Raw genomic sequence first — 6,012 nt, 5'->3', positions numbered from 1 at the left:
CAAGACAAAGAAGATAAAGAATAGATGGAAAGGTACAAACACAACAACAAGGGCACCAATTCTCATGCCCCATACTATAGTCACTTTTATTATTTCTAGACCTTGAGTCAGAGGCCAATATGATTGAGGGTGCTCACTTCTGAAGTCAAAATCTAGAGGTCAAGGCTTACATGTAAGAAAAAGGAACTGTAGGACTTTGCTAGTCTCTTTAGAGAAAAATCTTGGAAATCTTTATACAAAGGGTGCCCTACTCTTTGCAAAGAGAAAAATCTGATAGAAACAGTGCCCTACAGAAGGAAAGGAAAGCATAGTTTTACATCAGGCTGAAGTTATGCTTATGAATTTTCTTAGTGAGGGTAGTGGATTTAATATGATAGCATTAATAGTTGGTAGTGGCTCTGTGTGACACATTAATTGATAGAAATGTGGACTAAGTTGTAGACCCTGCTAGATGAAGCTGAGATACTAGAAATCCCCATATTGTAATACAGAGGAAGGAATCAAAAGATTTTGCAAGATAGGAATAATGGATTAGACTAATCATATGCTCTTTATTATATTCCACTAGAAAACCTAGAGTGTGCACCCTTCCCCCAAACCCTTGAGAAATACACTGGAATAGAACCTACAGCTTCACTGAGCAATTCCTATCCGGTGTGTAATTCAGTGGGGCACATTTCCTGGGTGTTTAGGTAAGGACCATACCAAAGGGAGAATGACTGTGAAGTGAAGGTGACATGCTTCACAGGGATTCACTGGGCAGATGGAATAGAATTTCAGTTAAAACTGAACATTTGCTTGGAACTTTTAAAGCATCAACCACTCACATCAGTAAAGTCTGTTCTCTTTGAAAATACAGTGTGAGAAATTTTTGACATTTGAAATTTTTATTTCCAGCCACAGCAATATTAAGGTTTACAGCTTTAGAAAGGAAACACATGCTTTAAAATGTGATGAAATATCAGGCCATTCCAGGGAATATGTTTAAGTTACTTAATATAACTCTAACAAGACTTAAGAGTAGATATAACCCAAATGATCCATCTTCTTCCAAAGGAAAACCTGAGGTATTTCCAATATTTTTTGCTTAATTGTTTTATACTAACTGACTATACATTGCCAACATTAATATAATGAGGTATAACATATTTAGCTATATTTATTTCAAGAAATAAAGAACAAGTAACATAAAGGAGCATTATTATGTAGAATATTTCTAGAAAGGCTAATATGACTACCCACTAAAAAAACCCAAATCTAAAAATACTAAGAAATAATTCAACCCTTCATCATTAGGCTTGAATTTAATTTTTTTTAACGTTTATTTATTTTTGAGACAGAGAGAGACAGAGCATGAACACAGGAGGGGCAGAGAGAGAGGGAGACACAGAATCTGAAACAGGCTCCAGGCTCTGAGCTGTCAGCCCAGAGCCCGACGCGGGGCTCAAACTCATCGACCGTGAGATCATGACCTGAGCCGAAGTCAGACGCTTAACCGACCAAGCCACCCAGGCGCCCCTAGGCTTGAATTTAAATGACTAAACAGATTGAGCACTTCAAATTGAAAAGGAAAACTAATTCCAAGAAAATTACATAAAATAGGTTGACATTATATAAAATTCATGAGTTTTCAGTAAAAACCCAGATCAACATGATCATTTCAATTCATTAAGTACAGACAATTCCAAAAATAATTTAGTCTTTGCTCGTGGATTTATGATGGAACTTTTCACTTCTTATACTTAGTAAGTGCTTTGAATAATCTCATCATGATACTTTCTTAGAAATCTCAGAAAGGGACACATTGTGTCTCTCAGTTCTGAGTCAATATATACATCAGGCCAATCCAGAAAGACATTCCATGTCCATGGCTAGAATAATAAAATGAGAAATAGAAAGGTGAATAATGAAATTGACTTTTGGTGGCTTCTCAAGTCTCCCATATGGAGTACATACAAATGTGCTTTGACTCATTCATCTGGCTTCCTAAGAGAGTCTTGTAATTTCAATAAATCCCTAATCATACAAAACACACATTTCAAAAAAGCAAAGAGACCTGTTTCTGAAGCCTCTGAGTTTGCTCTAAATCACAATGCAAGCTGTAAACAACTAGGCAGCTCCCTTAACAATATGTGCCAAATGTGTCTCTAGCATTTAATGACTTCTTTTTCATAAGAGCTCCTACCCCTTTTAGAATGACTGCACATTATATTAAAACATCTAAGGTTAACTCCTGATTTTTTTATTCCAAAACCAGAATACTACCAGGAAAGACAAAGTAAACTCAAACAGGTAGTAACCTGCAAAGAGGTATTAATCCAAAGAAGTCATACAGGTAACTCAAAAGACTAAACACTGAAAGATGTACTACTCAGTTACTAGGTTATAGATTAACTTGTCGTCAAGAAGTCATGCTGGAACCAACTCTTCCTCATGCCTTGAGGAAATGAAGGAAGGTCCCATGGCTGTCTGTCTATCTAGCCATCAATAGAGACCTCCTCAAAGGATCTGGAGTGACTGAATGATAAGCATTATGACATGAGGAACACACACTGGGCATCTGTGAACTTACAGATAGAACTCTGAAAGTTTCTTCACAAACCTGATTTGACTGCTTGTTTATATAAAACCTACTTCCTGAGTTAAAAAAATCATTTATTAATTATTTTGAATCACTCTGTATTTTCCAACCAGCTACTGAGGTAATGGGTTATGATAAAAGCAAAAGGGAGGGCAAATGGGAGAAAATGAATATGGTATTTCTTCTTTCTTCTTGCCACACTGTGCCCAGGATATCAGCACTTCTAAAACATGGGCCCAACGGACAGCATTACCTGCTGGGTGGACTGTCCATTTTCTACCTTCTTTTCCCATCTCTGTTGTCTTTCCTCGGACATTTTCTCCATCTCAAATATCATCTTCAGTCTTTCATCACATTTTCGCAACCACCACCAATTTGAAAGCAACCACCTATTCCATAATCTCTACCCTCATGTAAATCTTTTCCAATCTGTCTTTTGGAAGATGAAACACTATTTGTAGGTAGTTGCTGAATTATAAAGTCCTACCTACTGGACTACCCACAGAAACCTATTTGATTTTAGCACAAACACTGAAATTCCAAACTATTACTATGAAGTAAAAAAAAAAAAACAAACCTATTCTCTAGGCTTAAGCCACCTTTGTGATTATGTTGGAAAAATGGTTCTTCTTTTTGCTTAATAGACATTATAGTTGGTGAGGTTTGGGTGTGTAGCATATAATCACCAGATGTACTCTACTCTCTCTAGTCCTAACATTTCTTTAATCTTAAAAGAGGGCAACTGTCACATTGTGAAGGAGGTCATGGTATTTCGTAAGAATTTTAAGATCATTTTAAAAAATAAAATCTGCTGTTTTATAGCTGATCAAAAGGATTATGCATATTCTTCAGCATACAGGTATTTTGCAATTATTGAACACCTAATGGTTATGATGAGAAATAGCAAAAGACACATGTACTGTTTAACTGCTACAGTACCTTGTGCTAAAGGCAACTGAACCCCTGACTAGGTACAAAGAGAGCAATGACCCACCTGTTAAGAAGCTAACTTCACTGAGCCTGCCTCTGCTCATTCCTGGGGTTGACAGTCCTGAGTTTCACCAAGCTCCTAAGTTCCTGCTTCTTTTATTGAGTATCTCCACACCCAGGATTAGAAAATAGTGATTGGTATAGTAAAGTACATTCATATCACAAAGGAATTTCATTTTGAAACTCTTATGGCTAAGACATGCTTTCCAAAGGAAAAGTAACTTGGATTCTTCCCTGAAGATGAGCAACCCTGGGAAAGTTTATAATCTCTACTACCTCCCCTACTCTAGCTTCACAGGAGCCATTTCCCCTTTCTCACCCTGGCCCAAGTTTAGTCATTTAATGCCCCTCAAAACCCTGTACCATTGTTGCAGCACACATGAAATGCTTTATAGAGACTTCACTCAAAGCTTAGGGTGGCAAGAAGTAATTCACCATAGAGTCTTGCATATAGTCAACAAACCAGGTTTCCGGTTAAGGGAAATTCCTCAGAAGCCAAAGTCCTGGCCTATCACCTCAGGCCACCCTGTACAGTTGCCTGTCTGTCTGGCTCACTGACACATCCACAGGACAGAGGCTCTCTTTTTTGCTAAAACTCTGGATGACATATTGGGACTCCTCAAAATCCAAGTCCAAAAAAGTGAGGCCACAGTGTTTTAGTGGGACCCAGAAAACGGTGTGAACTTATCAGAAAGAAAAGTAAAGGATTCCAAAGGCAGTGGGATTGAGGCTATGATTTGAAGGTGATAATGGCAAATTAGTAAGGGATTGTACTAGTTTCCTATTGCTGGTGTCACCACTTACCAATTTAGTGACTTAAACCAACTCGCATTTATTTTCTGACAGTTCTGGAGTGCAGGAATCTAAAATGTTTGGCAGAGCTGTGTTCCTTCTAGAGACTCTAGGGGAGAATCCATTTCCTTGCCTTTCCAGCTTCTAGAGTGTGCCCATACTCATTGGTCCTCTTGTGCCTTCAAAGCCAACAATCACATCACTCCTACCTCTGCTTTGTCCTCATATTGCCTCCTCTGTCTCTTCTGCTCCCCCTTTCACTTTGAGAAACCTTGAGATTACAACAGTGGGTCCACCTGAATAATCCATGATAATCCCCCTCAATATGCATAACATCTGACAAACGTATGGCAACATATTCAAATGGTTTGGGGATTAGGACATGGATATCATGAGGGGAGGCATTATTCTGTTTACCACATGTTTCTTTCATTGGATTCTCATGGATAAGCCTCATACACTGTGAGAAGCATGTAAAGACAGAAACACAAGCATGAAGGGCAGATCACTTTATTGGTCCTACCTTCAACCACTTGCTGAGTGAGGAAGGGTAGTGAGTAGACTTCTACTCAGAGTAAGAGTCAGATTTAGTACTCACTGTGTGGACTGGGACATGTAAATTAACCTCCCTGTAACTTAGGTTCCTCATCTGTAAACTACATCTAATAGTAGAACCTATCTCAGAGGATTACTGATTCAATGAAATTGTGTCCCTACAAGTCTGAGGCACTCTTCTGGGCACATAGTAAGCAGGAAATAAATATTATTTATTAATGATGGTCACAAATACGCCCAGAGTAAACAGAAACCAGAGAGAAAAAATAAAATAAACATCATCAGTATCTTTCTGTACCCACAATGGCTGTATATTTTAGGAAGATCCATAACTCTTTTAGTAATTGGGCACAAATGGAAAAACAGAAGGGAACTGGACCAGGGCCCTCACAGTGACTAAGAGCTGCAGACTACGGTGAGGTGATGGGACCAAAGCAGCTAACACCTCTCTTAGGACCAGGCAAAGAGGCCTCTGGTCAGGGCCTTATGTTTTAGAACACCCCATACACATATGCAAAACACAGAGATTGATTTTCTTTTTAGCATTACAAGAAAGTTTTTTGAAAGTTTAGTAATTGGTTGAGTGAAGGAAAGTTAAAGGAAGAGGAGGAATGAGTGTAATGAGCCACCCATCAGATGGCTCTCATTAGGGACTGAGAGCCCAGTGGTATGGTTGTGATAGATGGCGGGAGAGCAGCAAAGAGGATCATGGCCCTGCCTTTGCTTTTAAGTTGAAACAACAAATTATGTATCAGATGTGTCTGGGCAGATGGATTTCCCCAAATAACTGCACACCCTCCCTCTCTTGTCTTCTGCTCCAGAATTTTCAGAAATGCCAAAACTACATGAAAACCCCATGAAAAAAAAAGGAGGCAACTTAGTGGAGAACAACACATCCATCCCAGCTCTGTAGGAGCTTCACTTGGTCCACAGTTCCCATCCTGAGTCCAGACAGTCCCAGTGATCAGCCAGGAGTACTGGGCAGGGACCCAGCTTTCACCTGACCTCAGCAGAACTGTACTATTGCTCGGGCTCATGGGAAACGGGGGTGGACACCAGTGGAGCATTCTCCCTTAACTTCCAGAGCACCAGCT

Source organism: Lynx rufus, unplaced genomic scaffold (genome assembly GCF_022079265.1).
Source record: "Lynx rufus isolate CCGP_SWC_20201006 ecotype Redwood Valley unplaced genomic scaffold, mLynRuf1.p SCAF_1, whole genome shotgun sequence".
Classification (NCBI taxonomy): domain Eukaryota; kingdom Metazoa; phylum Chordata; class Mammalia; order Carnivora; family Felidae; genus Lynx; species Lynx rufus.
This window is presented reverse-complemented; position numbering follows the sequence as displayed.